The 12500-nt window shown below is 43.2% G+C and overlaps 1 protein-coding gene and 1 non-coding gene across 2 annotated transcripts in view; one reads left to right on the forward strand and one right to left on the reverse strand.

The window, feature by feature from the left end:
• Nucleotides 1–4709: 4709 nt before the first annotated feature.
• trnat-agu lies at nucleotides 4710–4783 on the reverse strand. The gene has a single exon. It is a non-coding gene; the product is annotated as a tRNA-Thr (tRNA).
• A 6706-nt stretch (nucleotides 4784–11489) lies between these two features.
• Nucleotides 11490–12500, forward strand: part of pak5 (p21 protein (Cdc42/Rac)-activated kinase 5) — an 88972-nt gene continuing 87961 nt past the window's right edge. The window contains exon 1 of the mRNA XM_031581385.2: nucleotides 11490–12500. This exon is cut by the window's right edge and continues 360 nt beyond it. The gene's annotated coding sequence lies outside the window, so the exon portion shown is untranslated.

Below are 12500 nucleotides of genomic sequence, written 5' to 3' on the forward strand. Positions count from 1 at the left end.
ACCAGTGAAGCCAGATCTTTGCTGACTCAGGAGAGCAACATCCAGATCTCTTTGGATCAATTAAGTTGATCAATTGAGTTAAACCACACAGTGTGAGAGCGTCTCTCATGGTTTGGCTTCAGTGCAGGAAAAGTGTTCATAAATTGTTTCTCTATGAACAAGGCAGGCAAATAAATGTAGTCTTGAGGTGGTTCTGCAGCATGTGACTTTGGAACTAAATCGGCGCAAGTTCACGCTTCAACCTTACCTGATCCTTCACACCTGAAACATTCAGAGACCCAGCAAGCAGGAATCACTTGAAAAGGACCATTGTAAAGGACTGTGGTATGGATCTGTTCTGTCACCGAAATAACATGAATTCATACTTCAGGAAAAACTAGCAAAGTGTGAGCTAGGCAGTGGAGTTGGGATGGCTGGAATGTCACAATGGCCATTTGGTGGCATGTCACCATAGTGATGCGGTGTTTATCTGACAGTCTTGAAAATGATGGTTATCATGAGAGCAGGAATTGTGTGCGAGTTGCCATGGAAATGAGTGAGTTTGGTATTTTGAGGATTGCACCGAATAATTTCTAGGGATGTTGAGCAGTGTGTGATGTGTGTGTGTGTGCAAGAAAGGGAGAGGTATGTGGATTCTGGCAGCATATTGCCATGGTAACATTGTCATTACCTGCACAAACCACACTATTGTACCCTCAATTAGCTCTCTGTGACTAACTAAAATGCTTCTTTTATAATCCAGTTTATGTGTGTGGGTGTGTGTGTGTGTGTGTGTGTGTGTGTGTGAGTGAGCGAGAGAGAGAGAGAGAGAGAGAGGCAATACAAATTGTTGTGTATTTCCATATCCATTAAGCTTGGTATTGCCATCTCACTACAGGATTCCAGAGTTCCATTGCCAGAAATCGTGATGGCAGAAAACCCTAAAGAAGCCTGCTCGCTTTTCTCAAGAGCTGATCCCTCCTGGAATAACATTTATGTGTGTCTTTGTGAGATAGAGAGAGAAAGAGAGAGAGAGTATCTGAGTAAGGTAGATAGAGAGAGAGAGAGAGAGAGAGAGAGAGGAAGCAAGAATGTTTGTGTGTGTCCCTATGCATTAAACTTGGCATCACCTCTCACAACCAATAGAGAGAGAGAGAGAGGGAGAGACAGAGAGAGGGATAGAGAGAGAGAGGGTGGGAAAGAGTGAGAGAGACAAAGAGAGGGGGGGGGGTAGAGCAGTGAAGCAGAATAAGAAGCCTGCTCTCACTCCTCTCCTTCCTGCCCTGTGTTCCTGTATTTCTCCTCCTGGGCCGATCCCAGCAGTCATGGGACTGTGGCTGCATGCTCACAAACATGAGGGAGGGAGAGAGAGAGAGAGGGATAGAGAAAGGGGGGAGAGAGAGGGAGAGAGAGGGAGGGAGAGAGAGAGGGGGTGAGAGAGAGAGGGTGAGAGACTGTGGCTGCATGCTCACAAACATGAAAGAGGGAGGGAGGGAGAGAGAGAGAGAGAGAGAGAGAGAGAAAGGGAGAGAGAGAAAAAAAGAGGGAGAGAAAGAGAGAGGGAGGGAGGGAGAGAGACAGAGAGAGGGCGTGAGAGACTGTGGCTGTGTGCTCACAAACATGCCCTGACTTGACAACTCCACGGGACCCTAATGCAATTACAGCTCAGATACCTTCGCCTGTTGTGTAAGTCTCTGTGGAGGACTCTCTCTCCCCAGACCCATGGCACTGGAGTAGAGGAGGCCAGACTTGGGAGGACTCAAAGACTCGGAGACCAGATTTGAGACCAGATTCAAACTCAAAGGAGACCATTACTGATTTTCTTTCACCTGGCATCATCTCCACACACACACACACACACACACCCCTTGCCATCTGGAGGTTGGCCAGTGTCAGCAATCTCCCCGCCATCCCTGCCCTCCCTGCCCTCCCCGACATACCTGCCACTGGCCACGGGATCGCCTCCTTTTATTTATGTGGGCATCCTGTAGTTCATGCCCCAATGAAGGGACCACACATATTACATAGCCATCAGCTTATAAAGCACACTGTAACACTGGAAAAAAGTTCACAGTTTATTTGGATGGTCCCCTATAGACTATCTACAGACACTCAGATTAAAAACCCTCTTTATTTGGATGGTCCCCTACACCTATCAATGTCAGTAGTATTTAATTACTGATGTTATATGTCAGTAGTATATTTCATGATTAGATACTGCATGTCAGTAGTATTTCATGATTAGATACTGTATGTCAGTAGTAGTTCATTACTGATTCTGTATGGCAGTAGTATTTCATGATTAGATACTGCATGTCAGTAGTATTTCATGATTAGATACTGCATGTCAGTGGTATTTCATGATTAGATACTGCATGTCAGTAGTATTTCATGATTAGCTACTGTATGGCAGTGGTATTTCATGATTAGATACTGTATGGCAGTAGTATTTCATGATTAGATACTGTATGGCAGTGGTGTTTCATGATTAGATACTGTATGTCAGTGGTGTTTCATTATCTGCATCAGATCAAGACTAAATGTGGCCCAAAGTCTGTGGCTATTGGAGACAGGCTGACTTAACATTGAATCATTTCATTACACTGACAGACCAACAACACATGGATGGCCTACCTGCCATAAGGCTATAGAGCTTTACTTTACTGGCTTGCAGGGTGAGCTCTGTGGTCAGATATTTTGTGGTTACACTTGACATAGCCATCGTTACATTACTAATAGATACACCATCGCATACAGTTTGATCCAGTTTTTGTTTTTGTGTCACACAACACATCGATAATCTAACCTTCTATTACCTTTTACTCAATCACAAACCCAACGAAGACCTTAGTTAGGACTAGATATGCTTCTCTTCTGCATATGTGCTACTATGTTATACGTGTATATACTGTACGTCTTCCATTACACAGCACTTCACAGTAGTTACAGGGTAGCAGGCGTTGCCTGTAAAGTGCTAACACTTATTTGATATTCCAGATGCCATTTATGGCTGAGTTCTGAGTTCTGTGGTCAGATATTTATGTGTGTTACTTTTACAAACCTCTTGGTACATTATTATCATTGTGTAGCAACGTGTTTAAAACTCTGAACTAACATAGCCCCTGAATATAATCCAAACACTAACTCTAACCCCTTGTTTTGGTCAAATACTAATTATCAATATGCTATTACACCACAGTTCTCCACATACTATACTGTACTTCATAGCTGTTACATTGTAACAGGTGTGATGTGATCCACAGTGTGTGGCCAGGGATCTCAGTCACCATAACTTCCACATGTCTGCCTCCGTGGTCTCCAACTCCACTCTGCTGCGCGGCAGCGGCGGTCTGCTCAGTGGTTCTGTTCTCCCTCACAGACAGCGCCACACACTCAAATCCAATTTGAAGATGTGTCAGCATCACATGGGATGTTACCGTCTAACACGCTGAAACATAAGCAGGAAGTGTCCATGGCAACAAACTGTGTTCACAACCTCGTACAAACAAACAAATAATAAATAAAAAAACATCAAACAGGGAAATTCCTTTTCTGCATACTGAATCTGGAAATAAACTGGGTATCCTTAACTATGCATGTTAGTCAAAAACATTCAGAGCAGTGAAATCACTACATCATTCCTATACCTAATGGACTGGACTGAACTGAAATCACTACATCATTCCTATATCTAATGGACTGGACTGGACTGAAATCACTACATCATTCCTATATCTAATGGACTGGACTGGACTGAACTTCACAGTAACCCCGGCCAGAACCACACCTAACCCAACCCCGGCAGCATGTGTCTGCCAGGAGATCAGCTTTAGAGATGTAATTCCACAAGTTTAGACACAGCCTTTTAGAAATGTGAGTGAGTTTACAAACAGCACATGACCATCACTTAACATGACTGTGTGTATGTAGTGTGACATGAAATTATTTATAACCATTTCATTTTAGAAAAGTGATATTCAAAACTGCCCTGACTTGATAAGTGGTGTTATTCTGTGCTGTGACCACCAGATGGCATACTCTCTTTGTGTCCTGAACTAAGTGTACAACAATGGCTCCTCAGCTGATCGATCCACACTCTTCTGTGGACACATGGTTCATTCACACAACAGAATGCTTCTTTCTCCCCCAGTCTGGAGCTGAAATGTAAAAGTGAATGAATTGTTACGGCAGGCATGCCCTTCTTAGTGAGCCACTACACACTCACTGTGAGGGGAACCCTTGTTAGTTCAGAGACAACAGTGGTGGTGTGACCCATGTCATGAGTTTCGAAAGAGAAAGCATTGTCACCACTAATTTGACTCGAGGTATGGCTGCCTGCTGAACCCACGTGAAGAGAAGATTCTTACTAGAGGAGAATCAGAAGATCCCCTTGCCCTTGCCAGATTTCATCCAATGGTGAACCATGCTCTCACAGGCTTGACTTTTTTTTTTCTCCTAGTAGAGTTTAGGGATATGTGGTTTATCAGCACATTTTATCACGATTCAGAGGAATTAAACCCATGATGTTAACTGTTTGCCAAATTCATGCAAAACAAGGTTCTGCTGGGATCTCCTATTCACTAGTAAAGCACTGGAACCAACTAAGCCACAGAGCCATAGAAGCTCTGAATTAATTGAGATCCCAGAAGATGCAATTACAATTCAAGTTTCAAGGTATGAAAGTGAGGCATTTAAACATGTTTTTCTTTTTTACTTCTTGGACGTACATAAGGCTCTGCTGAGATTCAAACCCAGGATCTCCTGTTTACTAGACAGGCGCTTTAACCATTTAAGCCACAGCGCCATAAAATTGTCATGTGGCTTGACTTCCCACAACCTCCAAATAGAGTTGAAATTTAAAGGTAACCTGAGACAAACATTGACAGCAGGTGTAACTGCAACTGATGATCAGGAGCTATGCTACTTTACCATCCTAAATACTCTCTCAGGCTGCCAGTTTATAAAAAACTCTTTCATTTTGACAGCAGAGATTAAGTTATTCTCTCTGTGTGTGGAAATGTTTGTCTTTTTGTTGTTGAAACAATAACATATTTGCTGCTTCTGTATGAAATTATGCATGAACTTGAGTGTGCTTTTTTTACATAGATCTGTGTGTATTCTTTTAGTATGTGTATGAGGAACTGCTGGGATTTGAACCTTTGTAAGTTTATGTGCGTGGGTATAGACAGCGCCATAGAAGCTTCGTATGAATTGAGAACCCAGAACATCCAATAAGAGTTCATTATTCAAGGTACCACAAGGCAGGCATTTGAACATCATAGAATCATGGTTTTCTTTTTAAACATAAGGCACTGCTGGGATTGGAACCCATGATCGACTGTTTACTAGACAGGCGCTTTGACCAACTAAGCCACAGCGCCATAGAAGCTCTGTATGAATTAATATATTCCAACATAAGGCACTGCTGGGATTTAAACCCAGGATTTACAAAACAAGCGCTTCGACCAACTAAGCCACAGTGCCATAGAAGCTCTGTATGAATTGAGATCCCAGAAAATCCCATTAGAGTTGAAGTTTCAAGGGACCATAAGGAAGGAATTTAAACATCATAGAATCCCAGAAGATCCCATTAGAGTTGAAGTTTCATGGTATGAAATGAAGGCATTTAAACATCTTGGAATCATGGAACTCCTTTTGCATGAAGATCCCCGAAGACCTCAATAGAGATGGAAAGTCATCGTAGCACAAGATTGACAGCATGTGTAATTATAACTTCTAATCAGATAGGCTACGTTATCACCTGAGCTGTTTTCATAGGCTCTAGTTGAAAAGGGTTTCTGTCATTCTGAGTGAGAGGATGCCTGAAGTGCGGTGTGTATATTTTTGTGTGCATGTGTCCGAGTGTGTGTGCATGTGTTCGAGTATGTGTGCGTGTGTTCGAGTGTGCCTGCATGTTTGTTAATTACTGGGTTGTGATAAAAGTGATTGCTAGGCAGGAAGGCCATAGCCATGACCCTTGCTGCCATGCATGTGTGTGTTTGTGTGTGTGTGTGTGTGTGTGTGTGTGTGCATGTGCGTGTCTGTGTGCGTGTGTGTGAAGTCTTTTGAGTTGTTCATCCTGATTCATACAGGTATGTATTCAAGTCTCATTGTCTGGTGTAGACTAATGAGGTCTGTGTGGGCATGTGTTCATTTGTGTGTGCACGTAATTTGTAGAGGTGGTAAATTCTCAAATATATGTGTATAAGTTTCTCAACATATTTCTTATGTTTATTGGTGTCTAAACCATCATTGGCTCGGTTTCTGTGGGAAGAAATGAATGAGTGGACTTTTCAGTATGGAACTAGCATATGGTGATTTTAGTGTAAAACTATTTCAATCACCACCAACAGCCCAATTGGCACTGATAAAAGCTTGCTAATATGCTATAACTGGCATCTTTTGACAAAATAGTCAGCGAATTTCATTTTCCCAGGGTGTTCCGACCCGAACCATAAATTGCATAGTGCATAGTCTGGCCAGCAGCTGTGTTTATCTGTCTTTCCTTCAGGCCTCAGCCAGTGTTTTAAAATAAGTCCTGCATAGGAGCTCTGTGTGTTCTTTTACTCCCTTAGGTACCACAGGTCCAGGTCAGTCATGTCTTCAGTCAGTGTCCAGCACTCAGGAAAGGGCCAAGGGAAGAGTGGGATACTGTATGTGGCTCTGTAGCTGATGCTCACTCTCTTATAGCAATGTAAATATAAATGCATCGACCGCAAAGGAGAGGAGAGTAGAGGAGAGGAGTGGAGAAGAGAGGGTGGTGATCCCATGAAATGAGAGGGTAGGAGAGGAGAGGAGAGGAGAGGAGGAGAAGAGAAGAAGGTAGAAGAGGGGAGGAGAGGGGTAGGGAGGTGAAGAGAAGAGGAGAGGAGGGGGGAGGAGAGAGGAGAAGAGTGAAGAAGGTAAAAGAGGGGAGGAGAGGAGGGGAGAAGAGGAGCAGGAAAGAGAAGTGAAGAAAGTGCAAGTAAGTGCTTCCCCTCATGAAATGACTGTGCAGCTCAGGAGATGGTAAATTCTCTCTGTAGGATGTCTTACAGAGGGAATTTCTGATTTGCATCAGACAGTACTGTACTTTTGTCACTGAAGTAAAATCAGAGATAGACTCCCAATGTCAGTTTCTGAATGTGGTAGCATTGAGGTCATATCCTTAGGCACCCTTAGGCATCCTTAGGCATACTTACAATTTTAAGAGTTTCAGGTGTGTGTTGTATATGTTTCACAAACCAAAATGAAGAACTTTGTAATGTGTTTATGTATGACATGCACTATATAAATTAGGGATGGGCATAATTAATCGACGATCGATTAATTGATCATTAAGAATTTCCTCGATGAAATTATTTTTTCATCGATTAAAACTAATGCATGTTCTGTTGCGTAGTGTGCGTGTAATTTATTTATTTTAGGGCTGTCAAAGTTAACGCGTTATTCTATGAGATTATTGTGGCGGAGATTAATGCAATCAAATATTTGAACGCAGTTAACGCAACTTTGTTTACTTCCGGTGCGCGTTGACCCGTGGCACGAAACCGCCCCTTGTCTGCAGTCAGTTAGATAGAAGAGACCGAGACGCTAGTTGAAGATGGAGAGAGCTGAGGGATTGTTGGGCGGAAAGTTTCTGTTTAAGAGGCAAAATGACAGAACAATCGACAAAACTAAAGTTGTATGTAGCATTTGTCAAGCTGAATGTAGCTATCACAGAAGCAGCTCATCTTTAAGTTATCACCTTAATGCAAAGCACCCGACAGAAAGCAGTCCCAGGTTAGATGGTCGCCAACCCACACTCCACGACTTCTCTAGGAAATTAACTAGACCAGTCCGTGAAAAGGTTACCAACGCTGTAGCAGTTTAGGTTGCGGGTGACTGTCGGCCCATCAACATAGTTGAAGACGGCGGGCTGACTGAGGTGATTCGAATTGCTTCAGGGGACAATTCTTACGATTTACCGTCGAGGGGCACCATTGTGTCTCGCATACATTCCTTGGCTGATGGCGAGAGAGCACGAACAAAATACAATTAAACAACAGTGTCTAAAATAATGAATGAAGTGATTACTCGTTAATTTATAAGATTTAGTCTTTGAAAGAAAACAAACTTTTAATCACGATGAATCTAGATGAATGAATTTCAAAATGTGAGATTAATTAGTTAGAGAGAAAAAAAAACGAAGGTCAGTTGTGTTTATGAGCACCGGCTTCTAGCTGTCGGCTCCGCTGCTTAAGAGTACAGCAGCGCATATTTTCAAGTGTAACCATTGAACGGATCCCGTTTAACTGCCACAAGAGTTGTCCATCTTGTAAGTTTAACTGCCACAAGAGTTGTTCATCTTGTAATAAATATCTCAATGAGGAAACACGCTGTGTTTTTTCTATTTTCACTGCATTTTAATATAGCCTATAAATAGTGAATTTTAATATAAAAATATTAATGATTAATCGAAAATCGATCGTTAATTCTCCCGACGATCGATTAAGACAATTTAATCGAATGCCCATCCCTAATATAAATACAATAGTCTTGCCTTGTTTAGAACCGCCCTATGCTTTCAAGCAGGTTAACCTTTGGTTGGATTTTTTCCCCGACTAATGATGAGATCAGTTTCTAGATAGAAGCACCACGTGACCGAGTGACATACTCTTGGAGATAGTGGATCAGTTGGTGTCTTTCAGTGCTGGACAGAAGTCTCCATTTCAGACACATATACACAGCTGATGACCAGGCCTTCTTATGTCCTGTGTCTGTGTAACCTGAGACTGCAGATATAGGGGGGGGGGGGGGGGGGGGTGGCAACTGGACCCTGAGGCATCCATCACTGGATTTATTTTGGGAGTTTTTCCATGCAACTGTCACATCTGTTCTTGTTCTATGGGCTGGCAAGCTTCACAGCTTGAGTTCTATAAAGCACATTGACACCATTCTTTTTATGAACAAACGAGGAAACAGGAGAGCAAAGATGAGGGAAACAGAGGGAGAAAGTGAGGGAAAGAGAAATTAGAGAGAAAGAAGAGGTGGAGGAGAGGCAAGGAGAAGAGAACATGCAGGTGGGGAGGAGAGGACAGAAGAGGAGAAGAGAGGAGGGGACTGAAGAGGAGAGGAGAGGAGGAGAGGAGAGGAGAGAGAGAGAGAAGAAGAACAGACCAGTCAGGATGACGAGTTTAGGAGGAGGAAGAGAGAAATTAGATGAGAGGAAAGGAGAGGAGAGGAGGAAAAGAGAAATTAGAGGAGAGGAGAGGAAAGGGTAAATGTGGAGAGAGGAGGAGCAAAGAGAGGGAAGAAGAGAATAGGAGAGGACAGGGGGGTAGAGTGGTGAGGAGAGAAGAGAAGAGAAGAGGAGAGTGGAGTAGAGAAGAGGAGAGGAAACAGTTGAAAAGATGAGAGGAGACCTGACCAGACAAGTGAAAGGAGGATTATGGGATGGTGGAAGCTTGCCATCAAACAAAGCGGCTGCATTAGTTAAGCAGCAGCGATAAGCCTGGATCTCTTTCTCTCCCACCCTCTCTCTCTTTGTCTCCCTCCCTATCTCTCTCTCTCCCCCTTTCTCTCTCTATGTCACTCTGTCTCTCTCTCTCTCTCCCTCTCTCTTTATTGTCCTGGCGGTGGGCCCAACCTTGCTATTCCATAGACCAGGCTACTGTATGGGTTCCTCCTCTGCAGCTTTCATTCAACCCACTCAGACAGCCTAGCTAGTTGCCTCAACCGGTTCAGATCCAAGATCATGTTTGGGCCCACATCTGGCCCGTATCTGGCACAGGGCCCGGGCCAGACCTCTGTCACAGTTAGCTGCAGCGTAGGAAGCCACCACAACAAGATTGGCAGCCACGGTCATTGGGAACCGGCAGGGAAAGTGGGGTGAACCAATTGCTGTGCTGTCTTTTGGTTCCATCTTTACCTTACAGTGGGAGAGAGCTTGATGCCCACGTTCCTGGTCCAAGTGTTTTTAATGTGTGTGAGTGTGTATGGCAGCCTCTATACTCAAGGTGTTTTTACTCAGGAAACAGTAAGGACGAATACATATGCATGAGCAAGAATTTAAAGAGAAACTGAAAGTAGAAAAGAATGATGAAGAGATAGACACCAATTCACGTGGTGATGAAGTACTTTTCACAACTTAAGTGTTTTTGCTCAGGGCCAAACAAATGATAAATCCATCATAAATGAAGCAATGATTTTTTTTACGAGAAATAAAACGAAATAGAAATAATTTAGGTCTACTCCTTCTCATCTAATGAATCCAGAAGAAAATGTGACAGAGAGAAGGAGACGGGTGTCTCTGAGGGACAGAGACGACTAACGGCCTCTCAGTCACTTCATTTCATCTCCCTGACCCCTCACTTTGTAACCCGGGGCAACAGAGGGTTCAGCTATTTGATGGGTCAGGTCTGAGCCACGGTTCTGCGGTTCTCTGGTACTGGATGCAGTTGCTTTATGGGTCATTGGGTTTACTACCTGCCAAAGCCTGTCTACTTCCCACTACCGTGTTCCATCTACAGAGGTCAAGATGTGGTTTATTACGCTGTAACTGTCTGAACCATCTGTTCTCACACTGGATTGGTTATCACAAGACAGCCGTTTTCACGGTCAAGGGTCTAGGAACCTTACAGTCAATTATTTCACTGAGCCCTTGGATGACATCGGGAAGCAAGGAGGAGCCTTCAACAAACGCATTTCAAGAGATGAGACGCTTTAATGGATTCAAGTTTCAGGACTCCTTGACTTCCTCCATAGGTGCTGCTGCTGCACACATCCATATAGCAGGCAGCAAAGCGAGAGGCTCATGTGTATTTTGAGTCTGTAACTCTGTGTGTGTTTGATAAAAATAGAGCTGAGGTTGACCCTCTTACCTACCTCCTTCTCAATAAGCGTCCATGGCAGGGGAAATCTTATACAGTATATATACTCTTATACTCGTATACACTTGCTCAGGCCTATCTGTCATAGTGTGGGGATACCTGACTAGTAGATAATAGCGACATTAAGGACAGTTCCATTCCTTTCTGGTTCATCAGCATCCTGTTATATTTATACTCAAATCAATATTTGTATTATTGTTTAGTGGTATTTTTATTATTTGTGTTTTAAACGCTCTGCTATCGGGGATTAAGCGCCACAATCCAGTACTACTACATTTGTTCAGACTTTGACAGAGCCGGGTGGGTGACCCGTTCCCATTCCTTGGCTAACCACAAGGTGGCGTCAACAAGCTCTAAGCCACAGCTAACAGCGCCCTTCGTCGACGTCTGTGACCACGTGATCTAAACTGCCCACTCTTCAGAGGGCTTTGAGCGAGCTGGTTGATTGTCTTATCTCATCCTAGGCGCCTCACTCTCGTCCGGGGGTCGGGTCGGTGACTCCCAAGCTGAATATCACTGTTCAAGCTCTTATTGTGCACAGATCCCAGAACAGGTTGTGTTCCTTATTTCCAGAGGACTTCACAAACTATAGCCATCTCTGTCAATCGTTTCATTCAAACATTCAGGGAACTTTCCAATCAGCGCAGGCTACAATTTGTAAGCGCAGGCTACAATTCAGCCCGGTGCCATTGTTATGTGGTAAATATTATATATCTTATTAGGGCTATGTGTAAAACCGTGCGTCAATGCAGCAGTGCCTAAATGCATAATAGTGATACATGGTTAGGCCTTCTCAAAATAGGAAGATTGCAACGTAACTAGTCCTATATGTTTTATGCACAGCTTAAAATCTTCAAAACAAGTTTGCTTAATTTGATGTGGCCAAGATGTAGCGAATTATTTCCCATCTGTAATATCGGCGTTTCTTCTCCATAGCCTGCTCTCTCAGATTGCTATTATATCAAAGTAATAGCATTACATTAACACGGAGGGACCAACTGTCGACAAACAGAGTTGATTCGTTCTGCTTTCAGTTAAACATTTCCATTGAAATACCCTAGTTGGAGAATCAGACAGCACAACGTGTTCTGTAGATAACGCATCTATTGCTGTTATGTAAACTACATAGGACCAAAACCCTTATATACTGTTATATTCACCACAGTCTGCCTACAGCCTGTTTTCAAATACAGTAATCAATCTGTGAAAGCTGCGTGTGCGTTTGTGCGTTTGAGAGTGAGACTGCAGGAGTAGGCTGGTGATGTGCTACATTTTATCTTGCTGTGTGTCGTCATTGTTTTGCTTTCATCGAGCCGACGTCAGTGGTGTAACACTTCCGATGTCTTTATTGACAGTGCAAATTCAGTTCATCCAGGCGAGCCCACATCAATATTTCATGCGCTACACCCATCGTTAGTTTATTACATTTGTTCAAGGAATCGAATGTCAGCTTCTACGCCGGCGATATGCGTTTAGAAGTAGGTCAAACTGGCTTTCGTGCACCTACAATTTCACAGTAATGGATATACAAAATAGAGCTGTAAAAATGTATGGTTACGTATTTTGTAGCATCGCATCGTTCATTTCACTCTTAGGCCAGAATACAGCCTAATGTCTTCAAGATCTTCCAACAGAAACGCCAAGTGGACCAAAACGCTGAAACTGGAAGGG

Source organism: Clupea harengus, chromosome 15, assembly GCF_900700415.2.
Source record: "Clupea harengus chromosome 15, Ch_v2.0.2, whole genome shotgun sequence".
Classification (NCBI taxonomy): domain Eukaryota; kingdom Metazoa; phylum Chordata; class Actinopteri; order Clupeiformes; family Clupeidae; genus Clupea; species Clupea harengus.